General features: G+C 38.2%; 1 long non-coding RNA gene across 2 annotated transcripts; it reads right to left on the bottom strand.

The window, feature by feature from the left end:
• Positions 1-7,541: 7,541 nt before the first annotated feature.
• LOC129138274 (uncharacterized) lies at positions 7,542-15,348 on the bottom strand. Of its 2 annotated transcripts, XR_008541429.1 has the most exons (3): positions 14,544-15,348; positions 9,720-10,247; positions 7,542-8,562 (listed from the first exon to the last, which is right to left on the bottom strand). It is a non-coding gene; the product is annotated as an uncharacterized LOC129138274 (long non-coding RNA). The 2 variants fall into 2 exon arrangements; XR_008541428.1 differs by lacking the exon at positions 14,544-15,348 and having other exon boundaries at positions 9,720-12,266.
• Positions 15,349-23,000: the final 7,652 nt, after the last annotated feature.

The following is a 23,000-nucleotide window of genomic DNA, read 5'->3' as shown; positions in this document are numbered from 1 at the left end:
GCTATGTTTCATTAATATGCAGAGCTATGTTTTATTACCAAAACACACTATTCCAAATGCTCAAAAGGAAAAAAGATATCTGTACTCTGTGCTAAAACAGATTCATCTGTGGTATTTAAATGACAAAACTGGAATTGTTTCAACCCGGAAATCATTGGTTAAAATTTCCGTGGTTAAAGGTTTGCTCAAGCAAATCTTAAAACACAGGTATGTATTTCAGAAGATCAACCAAATTCAAGAGTTTGGATCCCATTTTGGGTACCTTATAAGTAGAAATTTCAAAATCTTCCTCAAAAACATCTGCATCTGTCTTCCAGATTCTTGCAACCCAAAACAAAACTTCACAGAAACTCTCCACAAGAGTTGGTAGACAGCTAAACCTTCTCCAAATTGAGTTATGGACAATAAGGTCTTGATTATAGCAGAACTGGAAGGTCTATTTACAAGCCTGCACACAGTGCTATGTAAGTTGGCTGCTGGGGCACATAGATTGGCAGGGAAAGGCCAGGGAGGCAGTTGAATTCCTGGCATTTTTCAAAGCTTTGTTTCCTAGTTTCATTATTCCTAGAATTTTGAAGCTTATTAAGACATTCCCTATCCTATGTCATACTCTAGAGCACTCTAGTCAGAATCCTGATTCAATAAACTCTTTTTTTAGTTTTTTAAAGTGTACATTTCAATGACTTTTAATAATTTTTTTATACTTTAGGTTCTAGGGTACATGGGCACAACGTGCATGTTTGTTACATATGTATACATAGGCCATGTTGGTGTGCTGGACCCGTTAACTCGTCATTTACATTAGGTATATCTCCTATTGCTATCCCTCCCCCCTTCCGCCACCCCACAACAGGGCCTGGTATGTGATGTTCCCCTTCCTGTGTCCAAGTGTTCTCATTGTTCAATTCCCACCTATGAGTGAGAACATATGGTGTTTGGTTTTTTATTCTTGCGATAGTTTGCTGAGAATGATGGTTTCCAGCTTCATCTGTGTCCCTACAAAGGACATGAACTCATCATTTTTCATGGCTGCATAGCATTCCATTGTGTATATGTGCCACATTTTCTTAATCCAGTTTATCATTGATGGACATTTTTGTTGGTTCCAAGTCTTTGCTATTGTGTAATAGTGCCCCAGTAAACATACATGTGCATGTGCCTTTATAGCATCATGATTTGTAATCCTTTGGGTATATACCCAGTAATGGGATGGCTGGATCAAATGGTATTTCTAGTTCTAGATCCTTGAGGAATCACTGCACTCTCTTCCACAATGGTTGAACTAGTTTACAGTTCCACCAACAGTGTAACTGTTCCTATTTCTCCACATCCTCTCCAGCACCTGCTGTTTCCTGACTTTTTAATGACCGCCATTCTAACTGGTGTGAGATGGTATCTCATTGTGGTTTTGACTCGCATTTCTCTGATGACCAGTGATGATGAGCACTTTTTCATGTGTCTGTTGGCTGCATAAATGTCTTCTTTTGAAAAGTGTCTGTTCATATTGTTCACCCACTTTGTGATGGGGTTGTTTGTTTTTTTCTTGTAAATTTGTTTGAGTCATTTGTAGATTCTGGATATTAGCCTTTTGTCAGATGAGTGGATTGCAAAAATCTTCTCCCATTCTGTAGGTTGCCTGCTCACTCTGATGGTAGTTTCTTTTGCTGTGCAGAAGCTCCTTAGTTTAATTAGATCCCATTTGTCAATTTTGGCTTTTGATGCCATTGCTTTTGGTATTTTAGACATGAAGTCCTCGCCCATGCCTATATCCTGAATGGTACTGCCTAGGTTTTCTTCTAGGGTTTTTATGGTTTTAGGTATAACATTTAAGTCTTTAATCCATCTTGAATTAATTTTTGTATAAGGTGTAAGAAAGTGATTCAGTTTCAGCTTTCTACATATGGCTAGCCAGTTTTCCCAGCACCATTTATTAAATAGGGAATCCTTTCCCCATTGCTTGTTGTTGTCAGGTTTTTCAAAGATCAGATGGTTGTAGGTGTGTGTTATTATTTCTGAGGGCTCTGTTCTGTTCCATTGGTCTATATCTCTGTTTTGGTACCAGTACCATGCTCTTTCGGTTACTGTAGCCTTGTAGTATAGTTTGAACTCAGGTAGCGTGATGCCTCCAGCTTTGTTCTTTTGGCTTAGGATTGTCTTGGAAATGTGGGCTCTTTTTTGGTTCCATATGAACTTTAAAGTAGTTTTCTCCCAATTCTGTGAAGAATGTCATTGGTAGCTTGATGGGGATGGCATTGAATCTATAAATTACCTTGGGCAGTATGGCCATTTTCATGATATTGATTCTTCCTATCCATGAGCATGGAATGTTCTTCCATTTGTTTGTATCCTCTTTTATTTCATTGAGCAGTGGTTTGTAGTTCTCCTTGAAGAGGTCCTTCACATCCCTTGTAGGTTGGATTCCTAGGTATTTTATTCTCTTTGAAGCAATTGTGAATGGGAGTTCACTCATGATTTGGCTCTCTGTTTGTCTGTTATTGGTGTATAAGAATGCTTGTGATTTTTACACATTGATTTTGTCTCCTGAGACTTTGCTGAAGTTGCTTATCAGCTTAAGAAGATTTTGGGCTGAGACGATGGGGTTTTTTAAATATACAATCATGTCATCTTCAAACAGGGACAATTTGACTTCCTCTTTTCCTAATTGAATAATTTTTATTTCTTTCTCCTGCCTGATTGCCCTGGCCAGAACTTCCAACACTATGTTGAATAGGAGTGGTGAGAGAGGGCATCCCTGTCTTGTGCCAGATTTCAAAGGGAATGCTTCCGGTTTTTGCCCATTCAGTATGATATTGGCTGTTGTTTGTCATAAATAGCTCTTATTATTTTGAGATACGTCCCATCAATACCTAATTTATTGAGGTTTTTAGCATGAAGCGTTGTTGAATTTTGTCAAAGGCCTTTTCTGCATCTATTGAGATAATCATGTGGTTTTTATCATTGGTTCTGTTTATATGCTGGATTACATTTATTGATTTGCGTATGTTGAACCAGACTTGGATCCCAGGGATGAAGCCCACTTGATCATTGTGGATAAGCTTTTTGAGGTGCTGCTGGATTCTGTTTGCCAGTATTTTATTGAGGATTTTTGCATCGATGTTCATCAGGGATATTGGTCTAAAAATCTTTTTTTTTGTTGTTGTGTCTCTGCCAGGCTTTGGTATCAGGATGATGCTGGCCTCATAAAATGAGTTAGGGAGGATTCCCTCTTTTTCTGTTGATTGGAATAGTTTCAGAAGGAATGGTACCAGCTCCTCTTTGTACTTCTGGTAGAATTCGGCTGTGAATCCGTCTGGTCCTGGACTTTTTTTGGTTTATGTCCAATCAAAAATTTTTATCCAGAATATATGAAAATTTGTAGGAGATTTTTATATATTCTGGATATAAATTTTTGATTGGACATAAACATTGCAGATATCTTCTCCCACTTTAACTTGTCTTTTCTTTCTCTTAATGGTGAATTCGTTAATACCAATTTCTTAATTTTAATGTAGTTCAAGTTATCAGACTATTTTTGTGTAGTTAATGCTTATGTAGTCTTGCTTAAGAAATTTTTGTCTACCCCATTGTCATAAAGGCATTCTTCTATGTTACAGAAGCTTTTCTTTTTGAATTTTTAAGGTTTCAGATTGAGCTTTATAACCCACCTACGATTGACTTTTGTTTGTGAAGTAAGATAAGGGCTAAATTCTTTTATTCCCCAATTTTGATATCCAAATTATCTACCACCATTTGTTGAGATTATTATTTCCTCACTGCACTGCAGTTTCACCTTTGTCATAAATCAGGTGATGGTATAAGTATGAGTTTGTTTTTGGTTTCTCTATTTGTATGTCCTGCTAATACCATCTTATTTTAATTGTAATAAAGTTGGAAACATCTGATGGTATACATTCTTGAGCTCTGTTCTTCTTCAGAACTTTCTTGGTTCTTCTTGTCCTTTTAAATTTTCAAAAAAGTTTTAAATTAGCTTGTCAATTTTCAAATTACCTGATAGGATTTTGAGTAGGATTGCATTCAACCATAATTTAATGAGTAGAAATTACTTATTCACAATATAAAATCTTTCTATTCATAAACATTGTGTGTCTTTTTTATGTATACAATATTTATATCTGTTTTAAAAATTTTACTTTAAGTTCTGGGATACATGTGCAGAATGTACAGGTTTGTTACATAGGTATACATGTGCTGTGGTGGTTCACTCCATCTATCAACCTGTAATCTAAGTTTTAAGCCCCACATGCATGAGGTATTTGTCCTAATGCTCTCCCTCCTCTTCCCCTCCAACCCCTGACAGGTCTCTATGTGTGAGGTTCCCCTTCATTTGTCCATGTGTTCTCATTATTCAACTCCCATTTATGAGTGAGAACATGCACTGTTTCGTTTTCTGTTGCTGTGTTAGTTTGCTGAGAATGATGGCTTCTAGTTTCATCCATGTCCCTGCAAAGAACATGAACTCATGCTTTTTTTATGGCTGCATAATAGTCCATGGTGTACTCTAATTTGTACATGTACAAATTAGAACTCAGGATTAAGAAACTCACTCAAAACCACACAATTACATGGAAATTGAACAACCTGCCCCTGAATGACTACTGGGTAAGTAATGAAATTAAGGCAGAAATAAAAGTTGTTTGAAACCAGTGAGAACAAAGAGACAACGTACCAGAATCTCTGAGATGCAGCTGAAGTAGTGTTAAGAGGGAAATTTGTAGCACTAAATGCCCACAACAGAAAGCTGGAAAGATCTAAAATCGACCCCCTAATATCACAATTAAAAAACCTAGAGAAGAGTAAACAAATTCAGAAGCTACCAGAAGACAAGCAATAACTAAGATCAGAGTAGAACTGAAAGAGATAGAGACATGAAAAACCCTTTGAAATATCAGTGAATCCAGGAGATTAATAAAATAAATGGACCACTAGCTAGACTAACAGAGGAAAAAGAGAAGAATCAAGTAGACATAATAAAAAATAATAAAGGGGGCTGGGTGCAGTGGCTCATGCCTGTAATCCCAGCACTTTGGGAGGCTGAGGCAGGTGGATCACGAGGTCAGGAGTTCGAAACCAGCCTGGCCAATATGGTGAAACCCCATCTCTAGTAAAAATACAAAAATTTGCTGCGTGTGGTGGTGTGTGCCTACTGTCCCAGCTACTGGGGAGGCTGAGGCAGAAGAATTGCTTGAACCCCAGAGGTGGAGGTTGCAGTGAGCCAAGATTACACCACTGCACTCCAGCTTGGGTGACAGAGTGAGACTCCATCTCAAAAAAAAAAAAAAAAAGAATGATAAAGGAGGTATCACTATTGATCCCACAGAAATACAAATTACCCTCAGAGAATACTATAAATGCCTCTCTGCAAATAAACTTGAAAATCTAGAAAATATGGATACATTCCTGGCACATACCCCCTCCTGTGACAAAATCAGGAAGAAGTAGAATCCCTGAATAGACCCATAACAAGTTCTGAAATTGAAGCAGTAATTAATAGCCTACCAACCAAAAAAAGCCCGGGACCAGATGGATTCATAGCTGAATTATACTGGAGATATAAAGAAGAACTGGTACCATTCCTTCTGAAACTATTCCAAACAATGGTAAAAGAGGGACTCCTCCCTAACTCATTTTATGAGGCCAGCATCATCCTGATACCAAAACCTGGCAGAGACTCAACAAATACAGAAAAATTCAGGCCAATATCCCTTATGAACATTGATGTGAAAATCCTCAATAAAAGACTGGCAAAGTGAATCCAGCAGCACATACAAAAGCTTATCCACCATGTGCAAAACTTTTTTTAAAGGCATGCTTCAATAAAGAAACACTTCCATTTAGTCAGGAGACTATCTCTTTGATTCTAACATAGATTACAGCCTTAAGATGAATAAGATTCTTCTTTTATGTACTCAATAAATGTTTACTTACAGCCTATTTTATGCTGGGTAGTATTATGGGAACTGGAGAGAGAAGGTCTGTCTTTATGGAGCTTGCAGTACAGTGACAGAGATAGAACATAAATGCATAAACAGTTGCACACTAAAGTGATGGATGTACTAAGTGCTATGAAGAAATACATTAGCCAAGTGTGGTGGTGCTCACCTGTGGTCCCAGCTACTTGGGAGGCTGAGACAGGAGGTCTGCTTGAGCCCCAGAGTTTGAGGCTGCAGTGATCCATGATTGTGCCACTGCACCCCAGCCTTGGTGACAGATTGTGGCCCTGTCTAAATAAAAAGTATAATAATACAAAGAAAATAAGGTAGGGTAATCACATTCATGGTGTCAGCCACTGCTACTTTAGATAGGGAGCTCTCGAACAATCTTTTTGAGGAGATGACATTTGAGCAGGTCAGAATGGTATGACGGAGTAAGTTAAGCAAATGTCTAGAGGGTAGAGGGAAGAGACACTGTGCAGAGTCTGAATACAGACAGCACTTGATGAGCTCAAAGATCACTACAAAGTCCAGTCAGGCTGCAGGCACTGGGAGGAGGAAAGGAGAATGCACAGTCTGAGGAGCAGATAAACACAGACCATAGTAAAGAGCTTTGATTTCTTTGTTAATTGTGATAGGTAGCCACTGGAGGATTCAGAGCTGGGAATGAAATGGTATAAGATATGTTCTTACAGGAATAGTCCAGCTTTGCGGGAGAATAGATTACAGATTACCATAAATAGAATAATAATAAATGTAAAGGCAGCTTAGGAATGGTTATATCTGTCCAGGGGTTGATACTGGTGGTGTTAGAACTGTGAGGTCCAGTATGATAGCCACCAGCTGCTTTTAGTTTTTTACACTTAAATTAATTAAAATACCATAAAATTTATTCCTACCAGGGACTTGGGAGGAAAGGGAGAATGAGGAGTTGTTGCTTAATGAGTACAGAGTTTCAGTTTGGGGTGAAAATTTTTTTTGGAAATACATAGTTTTGATGATTGCACAACATTCTGAATGTAATTAATGCCTCTGACTTTTATGTTTAAAATGGCAAAGCTTATTATATGTGCTTTACCACAATAAAACATTATAAAATTAATCACAGAACCAAAACTCTAAAACCATTTTTTAAAATTGTATAAATTTAAGGATTGCAAGTGCAATTTTGTTACATGGGTATATGGGGTAGGAGTGAAGTCTGAGCTTTTAGTGTGTTTATCACTGGAACAATGTACACTGTATCCACTAAGTAATTTCTCATCACCCTTACCCCTCCCACCCTCTCACCCTTCTGAGTCTACAGTGTCTTATCATTTTACACTCTTTGTTCATGTGTACACATTATTTATTTCCCATTTTTAAGTAAGAACATGCAGTATTTGATTTTATGTTTCTGAATTGCAAAACTATAAAACTCTTAGAATAAAAAATAACAATAAATCTTTATGGCCTTTGATTTGGCAGTAGTTTCTTAGATATGGCACCAAAAGCACAGTGATAAAAGAAAATGTACTGGGCTTCATCAAAATTAGAAACATTTGTGTTTCAAAGGACGTAACAAAGAAAATAAAACAACCACCAGAAAAGTGGATAAAATGTTTGCAACTTATATATTTGATTAGAAATCTGTATCCAAAATGCACAAATAACTTTTACAACTCAACAACAACAACAAAAAATACATAAAAATAGACAAAATATTTAAATAGACATTTTTGTGAAGAAGATATAAGAGCGTCCAATAAGGGCTTGAAGAAAAGCCTAACATCACAAGCCATCAAGAAAATGCAAATTCAAAACCATAAGCAGATATCACTTAACACCCACTAGTGTACCCACAATAAAAAATGACAAATGGTTGGGCACAGTGGCTCACGCCTGTAATCCCAGCACTTTGGGAGGCTGAGGTGGGCGGATCACGAGGTCAGGAGATCAAGACCATCCTGGCTAACATGGTGAAACCCCATCTCTACTAAAAAATACAAAAAATTAGCCGGGCATGGTGGCAGGCGCCCATAGTCCCAGCTTCTCGGGAGGCTGAGGCAGGAGGATGGCGTGAACCCGGGAGTTGGAGCTTGCAGTGAGCTGAGAGTGCGCCACTGCACTCCACCCTGGTGAGGCCGTAGAGAAATTAGATCTTTCATACATCGCTGGTGGGAAAGTAAAATAGTGCACATATTGGAAAACTGTGAGGTGATTGCTGAAAAGGTTATGCATAGGTACCTTATGACCCAGCAATTCCATTCCTAGGTACATACCCGAAAGAAATGAAAACTTATGAATGAAATATACAAAAGTTTGTACCTAAATATTATAGCGGCATTATCATAATTCTGAATAATACATACTAAATCGAAGGGATATTAAAAGTAATATTGATGAAATAAAGTTAGAAATATAAAATTTTTACCAGTGATTGATTGAGCTGATTCAAATTACTTCTTACAGTCTTCAATTCCATATTTTGTATATTCGGAGAGTGAGCTCAAGTTGCTTCACTTTTAACTTTTTCTTTTGTTGCTCTTCGATTTTTCCTAATTCTTCCCTAATTTTTTCATTTAATATATTGGCATTTCTTCTCTTCTCTTCTTCTTGGTTTAAAGTCAATCTGCCATTAAATATACTTATCTTAAAATTCATTTTGTTAGAAAATAGAATTCACTTTGAGATCTACTTCTTCGTATATTGGTTTATTATTCCAATAAAATTTCTATATTCTTGAATATGTTTTTTCTTTCTAGTTCTGAGGTATTTAATTTATTACTGAACTCTCTTCCAAATGATGCACATACTTGAAAAATAATGAGAAAGAACATCTTCTAGTTAGAAAGATTCTGTTACTAGTAACTTCAACAACAGTTATGGAAAAGAATACTGGAAGTTATTCAGTAAAATTATAAGTTGAAAATTATTATTTTAAAAATATAACAGTCAAAATTACTCCTCAATAAGGACAGATCATTTAGAGTTAACTAATTAAAATGACGTTACTTTTTATAAACAAGTTTACATATTCATTAGACATAAATTTTCATCTTTATAAAATAAGGCAAGTATCCTTAAAAATAATTATAATATTAAAATCTGAGACTAGGCTGAAAAATCTAATATCTGTTATCCCATATATGTTTTGTTTCTTTTTTTAGTAATACTTTAAATGTATCTTGTTGATTATTATACATTTTATCAACAAATTTTAAATCTCTTTTAGAATAACACAGAATATATTTAATTAAAATATAAAAATAATAAGTGTAACCCTGAATTAATTTTATTTATGTAGGAGAGAGAGAGATGTTGAATATACTAGTCATAAATTAATCTATATTTTTCTTTATACTCCATGCATATTAAGATTACAAGTGTATAATTAAAGGAAAATGATTATTGGGGGTAGAGGAACCTATAATTTAAGCAAATATTTTTATAGTGAAGAATTTATTCCAAGTCAATAATTAGAATGATAGAAAAAGATTTACATGCAGTTATGCCTTGCAGCACTTATTATAACACAAAAAATTAAAAATAAAAAAATTAATTTGTTAAGTAATAATGGGGTTTCCAAATAATGGCCTTCTATGCAGCCATTAAAATTGTGATTTAAATAAATATGCATTTAATTATCAGGAGATGTATTCACAGTTAAGAAATTGTATTATTTAAATGAATTTGACACTCTACAAGACAGAGATTTCTTTCTCCAGTTAAACCTCAGAAGGTATGTCAGCTAGTACAAAAAGTATCCTATATACTAGTATGTCATACCTCACACTGCAGAGCTCTTGTTCTCTTTTAAGTTTTTGATTCTCTATGATTTTATTTCTTTTGCTTCTGTTAGTTCCTTTTGTAGTACACGAAGCTTATTTTTCATTTGTTTCATTTTTGCTGTAAGTTGTTCACAGGGATTTTTTTTTCCTTTTTTTTTTTTTTTGACGGAGTCTCGCTCTGTTGCCTAGGCTGGAGTGCAGTGGTGCGATCTCCACTCACTGCAAGCTCTGCCTCCCGGGTTCATGCCATTCTCCTGCCTCAGCCTCCCGAGTAGCTGGGACTACAGTCACCTGCCACCACGCCTGGCTAATTTTTTTTTTTGTATTTTTAGTAGAGACGGGGTTTCACTGTGTTAGCCAGGATGGTCTTGATCTCCTGATCTCATGATCTGCCCGCCTTGGCCTCCCAAAGTGATGAGATTACAGGCGTGAGCCATGGCGCCTGGCCCACAGGGATATTTTTTAAGTTCCCTTGCTCTTTCACAAGAAAGAACTGCATCCAAGATTTTTGATAGGCTAGTTGAATCTGTCTCAAGGAGGAGATAGAAATAAAATGTATTAGTACTTTTGGGATGTAGAGAACTGCATATTTTAACAATCACTAATTCATACACTGATCAAATATATATTGAATGCCTGCCACGTGGAAGGCATTATACTAAGCTCTGCAGATTAAACAGAAAAAAACAAAAACCTCTGCATTTGTTTAACTTAAAATGTGCTAAAAGACAAAGCCCCAGAAAAGTGACAGTTATAAATTCAGATAAATACTGTTAAGAAAACAGATTGCTAAGATTTAAATCTATACTAGGCTCATGGAAAATTCCCCCGAGGGATGTATAGCTACACTGAGGAATGAAGAATGAAAAGGAAGCAGTTGAGCAAACAGGGAAGGAAAGCATTTTAGCCAGTCTGTGGCATGTGCTGAAACTCTAGTGTAGTCTTCCTCTAGCCAAGGGAGAGCAACAGGTATGATTTTTCTTCTTAGCTAAAATAACTAAAATCAAAACACACAAAATACATTAAACAATTTTTCAGATACTGGACATTAGGCAAAGAAGATAATAATCCCTGAAAAACAGAAAATAAAAAAACAAAAGAAAGCAAACCTTATGAATGTTTCAGCTTCCTGTCTTGGCAGAGATTCCGAGACATGACACAGGAAGAAAAAACTGAGGTGGGATCTACCAGACTCTCTTGGTTACACTGATGAAGCTTAGAGTCTGGTAAAACCAAAGCAGGCAGATATTACAGAACAAACACTGAGGAGGAGAGAGAGAAACGGCAAGAAACCCCCTGTCAGTATTTAGCAAAATTTTGAAAATTGCATGTGAGATAGAAAACTACCTAAGAACAAACCGGGTGGGGGTGGGGGTTGGCTTATAAAATTAGAGGAAATCACACCTGGTGCTCATACAGTGCCAAGAAGAGTGTCTGTTTTTATAGATTTGCCTGGGAAAACTCAGACTTCACAGGAAAATGAATACTCAGAAAGGCCTTGTCTCAGGTATGGGGAGTTAGCTCACACCATAAAAAGAAAAATGAAAAGGATCAAGCTGTTTATAAGTAACTCAACTCTATTCTACTATAAAAATCAAGAAGATAAATAAAGCAATAGAAGATACTTTTAAAAACCAAATTGCACTTTTAGAGATACAAATTACAATGCTGGAGATGAAAGCTACACTGAGTAGATATGAGCATAGATTAATTCGCCATCATGAAAGAAAAGATTCACAAATTTGAGACACTAGTGAACTATGAGCAAACTTCCAGCAGGTAGTATATAAGTCCCCAAAGAGGTAGGAGGAGAGGCAGAATCAAAAATTTGAGGAAAAGTTGGCTAAATATGTTCTAAACTTAACAAAAGCCATAATCCCACAGATCTAGGCTGGGATCTGGTTGATAGAAAAGAAATGAAAATATGATTGTAATTTCTTATACCATCTATGATATGATATAATATTACTTGAAGGTGGATTGTGATGAGGTAAATTCATACATTATAAATCCTAAAGCAACTACTAAGACAGCAAATAGTTATACCTAATACCAAATAAACTTATACCAAAAAAGATATGACTAAATTGTAAAGAAATGTAAAACTAGATTAATAACTTAAAAAGTTATGCATATACAGATATGTAACTAAATCATAAAAATTACTAAACTAGTCTGAAGGAAGCAGAAAAGGAAAAAAGCAAAGCAAAGAAGATCTGAGACTAATAGAAATCAAACAGTGTGATGACAGACAACTCTAATCATATCAATAATTACATTATAAATTAAACTGGTCTAAAAACCTCTGCTCAAAGGCAGATTATCAGAATGGATAAAAGAGCAAGTCTTATCTGTATAATGAGTATAAGAAGTAAACTTTAAATATAAAGACAAAAATTGGTTAAAAGATGAAACAAGGTATATCACACTAACACTACAAAAGAAGGCTGAGGAAGAGTGGTTGTATTAATACCAAAGTACATTTCACAGCAAAAATATTACCAGCAATAAACAAGGTCATTTCATAGTGACAAATGGTTCAATTAATCAAGAAAACATAACAGTCCTAAATATTTATGTATATAATAACATAAATGCTTCAAAATATGATACAAAAATTGATAGAACTGCAAAAGAAATAGACAAATTCCCAAGTATAGCCTAAAATTTCTAAACACCTTACTCAAGTGGTATAATAAGGAGGCAGAAAATTCTGGAAAAATGTTGGCATGTGTACTCACCAGTCTAGACATTTTCCCACTACCTGTGTGTGTATGCCGCTTTACTTACAAAAAGTTAGGTAGGATCTTGGGAGATTTCTTCTTGGATACCAGAATTATCAACCACATCAACAGTATACCTAACAACTAAAATAATTCTTTTGAACAGATTACCACTGAAGAACTTGTAAGTTAAATCCAGTAGCCTTTTGAGTAATTTTACTGCTTGAAATTCTCACATTTAAAAGAAATTTGCAACATCACTTTTTCAGACTCCTCTCCTACATTTGTTTAACCACTGCTCAGTCTCCTTTACCAAGTCCTTTGACTCTTGTGAAATGTTGATATTCCCAGGGTTTTTTCAATGGCTTTCTTTTTATTCTACATCTTCTGCCTCATGGATAAGCTCATTGAGATCTATGGCTTTGCCTAATAATTATAATAAAGGTATTCTAAGCCTGCATCTTCAACCAGAGTTCTATCTCCAGCTAGAAATGCATATAATCCAATTACCTACTGAAAGTATCCCTCATGAATGTTTCATTGAACTCAATATGTAAAGAAAACTGTTGGTCTGTCCCATGACTGTTTGCACTTCCCTGTTAACCTGACAAATTCCTACTCCTTCCCCATGAGCATTGTAAATGCTTGTGCACAATCTGAAAACTTATGAATGACCTGAGATTTTATCTGTCCCCTAGCTTTTTAAACTCAATTATCACTAAGCCATATTAACTGCACCTCTTTTCTGCCTTTGCTTTATCTTTCCAGTGCCACTGAAAATACAAACTTATTTATTTTATATTTATATTTCCTTGTTAAACGTGGCCCCTTAACTGATGGCTTTCACAGGGAAAAAGAAACCCTACAAATTACTCTTCTTATTTTTTAAGTTAAAAAAAATTAATCAAAATAAAATAATGCCAAAGAAGGATCTACATGTTTAAATGTGTAAATTGAGCTTCTGAACTTTATTCATTTTACCCTTGATGGATCAAACTTTCAAAATAGATTGATACTAGGCCACAGATTGGTTACAAAAAAAAAAAAGACTATCACATGAACTACTACAAAAGCTTAATCTTTCAATCTTTTTACGTGATTATCCTCCATCTATCTTCTATATGAAGGGCCAGAAACTATAGGCCACAGGCCAAATTCAGCTTTCTAAATGGTTTTTTATACAAACTTTTATTGGAGTACAATCATGCCTCTTTGCCCATACATTATCTATGACTCCTTTCACTCTAAATGGCAGAGTTGAATAGCTGTAATAGAGACCACATGGCCCAACATATTCGCTATCTGGCACTTTACAGGAAAAGTTTGCCAATCTCTGCTTTATACCATGACCAGAATGCCCTGATACTCAAATCTAATCTTGTGACTCCCCTGCTCAAACTTTTCCACTGAATTCCTGCAGAAAACATTGCTGGCTTCCTATGCATAGTCATTATTTATTCTTTATTGCTGCAGAAACACATGCTCATTTAGATATTTATTATTCCATTACCCCCATCCCATCTTAAAAGAAAAATCATTATTGTAAGCTAATCACAGTAATTACATTTGCTTTCCTAGTGATTGGTATAGAAATAAGCATGTGGTATAATCCAGCCAATAAAATGTTACAGGAAGATTACTGAAAGCTTCCAAGTTTTCTTCCTATTTAAAAAAAAAGTGAACAAAAGCAGCCCTCCCAGCCTTCAGATATTGTCTTGAGATAGCATGATGATTGGAGCTGTTGCTAATTAGCCAACCAAGAAAGGAGACATGAACAAAACACTGCCAATAGCACAACAAATAATGGGGGGGGGGGGAGTGAGATCCTATAACATCCCTGTACCACCAAAACAACTTTGGTTTCTATGGTTTTAGCAATTGTTAGTTAGTTCATCTATTATTTACAGCCAGAACTATTTTGGGAATTTTTCCAGGGCCTACAGAATAAGATCTACTCATTTCTACACTATTAAAATGTGTTGCCTAAGCTTGCATTATCTAGACATTCAAGCCATTCCCGACTACTCCCATACCACACTATTTCCATTAGGGAACCCAAAGTGCCAATAAACTCTACAAAGTTCACTCAAGCATCTTACCATTTGTACTTGCTTTTGTAGCTGTTTTTTTGTAGGATATCTTAGATCTTGATGATCATCTTAGATGTTCCTTCTTCCAAAACTTCAATTTTATTAGATGTTACTCCTGCCACTCATTCAGTCTTTACAGATGTTTCTTTTTCCTCCCGTGTGGTCTTTGAAGGTCTTTCTTGTGGCCATGCAAATTTCTCAGATGTTTCTTTCACAGGCCTTGTAATTTTCCTAGGTGTTTCTCCTGCTGACTGTTCAATCTTTCCAGATATTGCTTTCCCCAAACATTGAACTTCGTCAGATGTTCCCTCCACCAAGGGTGCAGCTTCATGTTGGAAATAACTTTTTGGTGACACAAAGAAGAGTTAGCACTCCAGCAACAAGTTAACACTCCAGCAAGGCAAATTTACTTCTATAGAAGGGTGAGTCTTGCGGATGGAGCAATGGCAAGAGCACACTGGATAAGAGAGGGGAAAGGGTTCTTATTCCTAATGCAGCTAGTCCCTACTTTTGTGTCTCTCCCCTATTGGCTAGGGTTGGACCGCACACTCTAAGCTAATTTTGACTGGCTACTTCAAAGAGGACAGGGGTGCAAGCCAGAGTGGCGGGGTGGGTAGTTTCTGCAGGAAGGATGGTTACAGAGTGGGCGACTAAGGATGACTAAGGACAGAGCAGGTGACTAAGAATGACTAAGGACAGAGTAGGTGATAGGGACTAGGAGGGGGTCGTTTACTGAAACTAGGGGCAAGGAGGCATAAATAATGAGGAAGTTAAACTTTAAAATGGAGAACAAAGAATAGAGAAGCTGAACATATTGACATATTTGTTCTTTGAAGAGAAACTCAGAACTCACTGTACTTCACAATCTTCCCTCTCTTGAATTTTAAAGGACATTAACAGGCTAAAACCTTTGAAGAGGAATTCACTGTATTCTACAATTCCCTCTTTCAATTTTTATAGCCCTTCCTCTTCAAACCTTTTTAACATGTCTTGGCTTTTTCTTTTTCAACTTGATCCTCTAAAAAGAAAAGCCTATCTGAATAAGGTGGAGGACAGCTAAGGGAGGTTTTAGAAAGTGTTTCTATAAGCCTTTGCACTAGCCCATGGATACATGGTATGACACAGCACCCAACAAGAATGAGTACAGCCGTTACTTCTGTAAGAGAAGTAAGAATTGAGGCTATGATTTCTTTCCATTTACTGAAACACCTTTCTAGCCATCTGGAGAAAGGGTTATTGACCCCAGAATTTTTAGCTAATTCATTGGATAAAGTGGTAAATCCTTGTAGGGCCCTTGTTATGCTCCCATTGGGGGCAGTGTTGTTTGCCCCCAATGGATAAAGGTGTATCACTGAGTTTTAATCATAACACAAACACCACCTTTTTCAGCTAATATCATATCCAGGGCCATTCTGTTTTCCCAGGCCATCCAGCTAGTTGTCCTCAATTGTTCTGCTATTCCTTTGACAACACCCCTAGTGGAATTAATAAACCACTGTTGATTATTATAGATGTAATTCATCAAATCTACATTTTTATTGTCACCCACCAAAATATTGATTCAAATCCTGTAGCTATTTGATCTTAGGCTTAAATGTATCTGGTACTCCTCATGGGATTCTGATAGCATCTAAATAAATGTGGGAGTCAAAAGACCCGTAAGGGACTTCCCTTGCTTTACAATGTTGTGTTTTCCCTTTTTCTGGTTGATGAAATGCCAGAGTGAAAAGTATAGCCAACAGGACTAGAGCACAAGGGCTGCTCCAGTTACTTGGCAGAGTGTCCAGTAAAGGTCCACCACAATACCACCATACATCTGCTCAGGGGTGTATAAGGGATGACTGATTGGTAAGCTCTTGGAAAGTCTTAAGCTTACTGCATCCTTTTAGGCCTCCAAACAATGCTAAGTTTCCTCCTTGTTGTGAGAGACATGAAGTGAACTTAGTGTCGGGAGACGGAAGCTGGATGGCCCTTGGAGGCTGACCTGCAGGGTGTTGAACTTTGGGATATAGCAGAGAGAGAGATTGACATGACTTGTTACCCCAGGCTGTGGAACCCTGGAAAAGAGCTACCATACAGACCATGCCTGGTCGACTGAAGGACCATCCTAGTGGAAAGGGGACAATCTGGGCCTCTGGTGTGCTATGTGCACAAGCGTAACAATTGCTTTTGTTCAAAGTGCGAACGGAGTATTTGATGCATTCCAACCAGGCATTCACATCTTGATATCCTGTCTCAGTTGCCAAAGTTTGTTTTAGGTCTTTAACTTCTACAATAGCTACCTTGGTCTTCTCATTAGATGGAGGAGGAACAACAGTTTCATTGTGAGAGTTTTTGGAAGAAGACTTAGGGGAAGCTGTAGGCAATAGGGGAGCAATGAAGCATATTCCAAAAGATCCAATAGGGTCCGTTTCTGAAAACTCAGCCCCCATATCATAAAACCAGCTTAAAGAAGGGAATTGGCTTAGAGAAGGGGAAGAACTTTGAGGGTGTGAAATAATAACCTGTATTGGGTTGCACTAGTTTACCTGAAAGTTAGGGGGAGCTATATCTTTAGTAAAATGAATGTATGATTTTAGGAATTACAACTACTGGTTGGGGCAGTCCATCCTTGCTCTCACTTGCACGTAGTTGGACCAACTGGGACCAACCTCCCAGTTGACACTGGGGTCTTCATTGAAACTTTCGCAGACTAAATGATCCAAATTCACTAATGTCCAGTCTGAGGAGAGCCAGGAAGTACAGAGGTACTTTTCTGAAGTGGAGAGCTGTCTTCAACTTGACAAGTCTCCACAAGGTATAACAAGGCAAGGATCAAATGTAATAGTTTCAGGCAAAATGGGTTCCATTGTCTGAGTCAATGTTTTCTATTAGCCTAAACCTGGGCACTATATTTTCAATTAAGGCCTTAACTACATCATTGGCCATCACATTTGAAAAGGGAATAGCTTTGACCCAGTGAGTAAGGTGATCTACTGTCACTAGTAAATATTTTAGACAACCTATTGGAGGCATCTCTGTGTAATCAATCAGGATACTTTAAGTCTGGACTCCTTCTCCCAAGGGGTAATTTTTTATAGTTTGTTTATTAGTTTTCTTACATACTAAGCAAATGTCTGTAACCTGTTTGGTCAGAGTATAAATTCCTATACACCCAAAAACTTTCAGAACTGTGTCACACATAGCTTGGGACCCCCAGTGGGTTCCTTGATGCAGTTGGGACAAGTTTTCCCTCATAAAGGATTTGAACAACATTTCCCTCTGGTCTGACAATATTCATTTTTATTCTGAATTCTATTTAGCACCTATTTTTATTAGTTTCTCTTTTCAGTGGAAGAGAAAATGGAGATTGTGGTAGGAGGAGGAAGGTAAAGAGTTCAGTGAAAAATAGATGTTTTAAAAGAAATGGCAGCCTGTTTGCCTATGTAATCTGCTAGGCTATTTCCTGGACTGTCAAAAGAAAGACTTTTCTGGTGTCTGGGGACATGGACAATCACTATTTCTTCTGGCAACTAAAAGTTATTCAATACTTAAGTGATTAGATCCTTATGAGCAAGATCTTGATGTTTACTATTAATGAGACCTCGTTCAGTCTAAATTTTTCCAAATGTATGAGCCACTCCAAAGGCGTACTTAGAATTGGTATAGATGGCTACTTCCTGGTTCTGCAAGTACTTTAAGGCTCAGCTGAGTGCAAACAGCTCACAAGTTTGGGCAGACCAATTCTTAGGCAATTTTCCTGCCTCAATTTCTTCAAGTTTCCCTATCAATTACTGAATACCCATTGCATCTTTTTGCCTCAATCACCTGGGAGCAACCATCTATAAATAATCTATAAATAAGTGTCATCCCATCCTGAAGGGAGTTTCTCCTAGGTCTGGTCAGACCTTTGTATGGTAATCAGTTAAATCTAAACATGTGTGCTATCTCTTTAGATTTGGATCCCCTATTAGGAAAACTGCTGGGTTAAGGGAATTATCAGTGGCTAATGTTAAATCATCTTTTTCTAACAGAATAGTCTCATACTTTAAGATTCTTGAGTCAGTAAGCCACCTCCCTGCTTTCTGGTTTAAGATAGTTCTAACTTGATGGGGCGTTATTACTGTCAATTTTCCTCCAAAGGTTAACTTCCTGCTTTCTTTGACCATTAGTGCTGTAGCCACAATGGATTGGATGTATTGAGGCCACTCACAAGTAACTGGATCTAAGACTTTTGACAGAAAGGCCACCATGGGCTGCCGATGGCCTCCGTGTTCTTAAGTGAGCACTCCTAAAGCTACCCCATTATCCACGTTGACAAAAAGGTGGAATGGCTTTTCTAGGGAAGGTAAGGCTAAGACAGGGGCTGTTATAAGCCTTTTTTTTCAGCTCTTCAACCTGATCGACTTCCTCAGAAGTCCACAGGAAATGGTCAGTCTTCCCCTGGGCAAGTTTTGGATATAGAATTTTACTGTTTAGTGCATGTGAGTTAATCCATAAGCAGCAGTATCCAAATAACCCTAAAAATTTCCTGAGTTCTTGTTTAAGTTTGAGGCAAGGGTAGGGACACGATTCCCTCAACTCGTTCAGGCCCTATTCTTCACTTCTCTGCACTTATCAAGTGGTCTAAATATTTAATTTCAGGTTCTACATACTGAAGCTTTCCCTTTGAGACTCATAACCACTCGAACTGCAGATGGTTGAGAATATGTGTAGAGAAGCCAGCTACCTTCTCTATATCTTCACCAGATATAAGAATATCATCAACGTATTGGAGCAGGTATATTTGTTTGGGATGATAACTTTTTCTAATACTTGTTCTAAAATTTGACTGAAAAGGTTAGGGGAGTTTGTGAACACTTGGGGTAAGACTATCCATCGATATTGTTGTTTCTACCCTGAATGGGGATCCTCCCACTCAAAAGCAAATATATCTGGCCTATCTTCAGCCAGGAGACATACCCAAAAAGCATCCTTCAAATCTATTACAGTAAACCATTGATTATTATATGGAATCTTGCTGAGAATGTTGTAAGGATCGAGGACAATGGGGTGGGTAGTTTGGACTATTTGGTTAATAGCCCTAAGGTCCTGTACCAGCCGATATGACCCATCTAATTTCTTGGCTGGCAATATTGGGCTGTTATAAGGGGACATAGAGGGCCCAAGAAGCCCATCTTTAATAAGACCTTCAATTATAGGTTTCAACCGTATCCTGCCCTCTAGGGGAATGGGGTATTGTTTCCTCCTTACTACTTCCCTGGGGTTTTTTACCTTGATGTGCTTGGAGGGACTCAGAGTTTCCCTCAGTTTCCTTCTTTGGATAAGACATTAGAATTAATATATTTTTCATCTGCAGTGGTGAGTAGCTTTAATAAGGTGAGGAATCCTCTTGGGCTGAGTTGCAGGCCTATGCCTAACTTCAACATTAAATCCCTGTCTAGTAAATTAGTCCCTGCTTTAGGGATTAACAAAAACTGAATATGAGCTGATTGAGCCTGGTATCTGACTTCTGTGTTTTCTAAAATTTTTGCTTTAAATCCTTCTCCCTTTACCCCACAAACCAAAAGTTCCTCTGAAGAGCAGGCAATATTAGATGAGGGGGAAACAAACAGAGGATCGAGCCACTCCTGAATTGACTAAAAAGGTTATAAACTCATGCTTAGGTCCCACTTCTAGACTTATCAAGGGCTCCTGGTGGGACTCAAGATAAAAGAGACAGATATGTCTCTTTTATCCCCTGACACCATTATTCTTCCTCAAAAGCCATGAGTGGAAGGGCTTCTTTTTCCTTTTCTAATTTGGGACATTCTCTCTTGAAGTGGCCTGTTCTTCCACATTTTTAGTGCCTACCTTGCCCTTCCCCACTCTCAGTTCTGGGATTCTTTGATTTTACTCCCCTATACTATTTAGATGGCCTGGTAGACGAGAGCCTTGATCCTCCCAATGGAGGCTTGGGTCCTTTAAAGGAGGGTTTGGAACCTTTATAGTTTCTGGCCCACTGGAAGCTTTGTTTAGGGGTACATGGGTTTGGAGCCATCTGCTGGAAGGTGAATAACATAAGTTTTGTCTTTTGTTTTTGCTTTTCTTCGTCTCTCTTCACAGATACTTTTTGAGTCTCTCTGAGGTTCACTAGAGGTCACTTCACTTGAGGTTCACTTCTCATTGAAGTTCAGTTGAAGTCAGTTTTCCCAATCTTCTAATTTTTGTAACTTTTTTGAAATATCTGGACAACGTTGGCCAGGCGCAGTGGCTCATGCCTGTAATCCCAGCACTTTGAGAGGCCGAGGTGGGTGGATCACGAGGTGAGGAGATTGAGACCATCCTGGTTAACACGGAGAAACCCCGTCTCTACTAAAAATACAAAAAATTTGCTGGGCGTGGTGGTGGGCACCTGTAGTTCCAGCTACTCGGGAGGCTAAGGCAGGAGAATGGAGTGAACCTGGGAGGCGGAGCTTGCAGTGAATCAAGATCGCACCATTGCACTCCAGCCTGTGTGACAGAGAGAGACTCCATCTCAAAAAAATAAAAAGAGACATCTGGACAACTTTTAGTGACAAAAATGGAGATTTAACATTCCCTGTCCCAGGGGATTTTCCAAATTTAGGCCTGCATATTTTCTCATTTGCTCCTTTAGTCTGTCTAAGAATTTCATAGTCCACTCATCTCTCTCCTGTTGCATATCAAATGCTTTGGAGAGATTTTGAGTTTGGGGTACTGATTCCCTAGTTTCTTTCATTATCATTTCCCTTATGTCTTGCATGTTTTCTTGGTGAGCTGCGTTATTATTATCCCACCGGGGATCTTGGGCAGGGAATTTTTGGTCCGTGGTAGGAACGTTTTGACAAGGAGTGTGTTCATATTCCCAAATTGCCATAGCAGCCCTACGGATCAGATCATGCTTCTTTCCTCCTCCGAAAAGAGGATGCCTAGGATGGACATAAACTCGACCAAAGTGTATAACTGAGGTCCCAAGAATTGATCAGCCTCATCTGCCACCTCATAAGGGTCGTCTAACAATGGCTTAATTTCCTTTTTCAAACTTCAGACTTCTGAACTGGTCAAGGGAGCATTCACAAATACAATGGCTCCTCCTCCTTGTGGCATGTCTTTTAAGGGGAAGAGAGTTGGGGCTGACTCTTTAGGTGTGGAGGGAAAAGAGAAGTTCTGAACGTCCTTTTTACATTGCTGTACCTCATGCTGGAGTCCCTTTAGGGAGAGGTATTTAAGCTGACAGGGGACAGGCTCATGGGATGATAACTCCCAAGAATTAGAGTTGTAAGGAGGAGTAACAGCTTGAGCAGGAGAAGGATCTGGGGTGGGATATGGGGTGGCAGCAGCTGCCCAAGGGGAAGGGTCAGAGGCACTGAGCAGGGCAAAATGGTACAGGGGATCCCATGTGCTGGCTTTAGGTGTGGGAGTCAGCTCATCTGACTTTTCAATTTGAGATACTGGATCGGGTTCTTCCCTAGTTGTCTTTACGGGAATAAAGACAGGTCCCTGTCTCCAACAAAGAGCATAGTCTAGTTCTTGAGAAACCAGATTTTTATCATTAACATATTGAATTAGAAGTTGACATATTACATTCTCAATCGACCCAAACTTTGGCCAGAAGATTGAGTGTTTGAAAATGGGACCTTGGGTCCAAATGAAACAGCAATATTTTATCCTCTAATGCTTTTTCTTATGTTTAGTCCTCTCATTATCCTTCCAATATTTTAACATGAGACCCAGGGGACTATCAGGGGCATGTCTTTGTTACTATCCTCTTCTTTTTTGCTCCCTATCTTACTTGGGGCTTTTCCCATATTAGGTCCTGGTTAGGCTCAATCCCGCATGCTAGAGATTTCTTCCCTATCCTTTATCCCCACCTGCTGGAGGCTCCTCGCACCCTTCTTTCACTTCATCCACTCTGGCTGCTTCCCTCCCAGGAATTTTAGGTCCCTCTTAGCATTGGCATCATGGTATAAACCCCACAGCAAGATCTGCCCTGAGCCCTATGAGGATACAGTGAATTCCTCTTCAAAGGTTTTTTATTCAAATAAAAAACCACAGATAGGACCCACTCACTCCTCACAGCAATAATGCTTAGTATCATCCACACAAACAGCACCACAAGCAGTAGTGCTTGTGATCATTCACACACACTTTCAACCTCCAGAATATCCCGACCACCAAGGAAATACTTTGTCACCCCTGCGACATTTCTTACCTTGGTCTGTGCACAGTTACCTGGTCGCCACGGTATGTGAAGATCCTTTCCCCAAAGTTGCTGGCCTGTTTCTTTCCACGTTGCTGAGAGCCCAGGTTTATTAATCGCACCAGTTGAGTCTTGATTCCTTACCTTTATGGCCACTGCAATGAGGCAGCAGGGTGTGCCTCCTCAAGGGAGAGGACTGGACCCTCCCCCAGAGGAGAATGGGAATGCTGGGTGGGCCCTCAAATTTGTGGAAAATAATTTTTGGTGCCACAAAGAACCGTCAGCAC

The sequence above is a fragment of the Pan troglodytes genome, chromosome 22 (assembly GCF_028858775.2).
Source record: "Pan troglodytes isolate AG18354 chromosome 22, NHGRI_mPanTro3-v2.0_pri, whole genome shotgun sequence".
Classification (NCBI taxonomy): domain Eukaryota; kingdom Metazoa; phylum Chordata; class Mammalia; order Primates; family Hominidae; genus Pan; species Pan troglodytes.
Note: the sequence above shows the minus strand (reverse complement) of the source record. Positions and strands in the feature narration are given on the sequence as shown.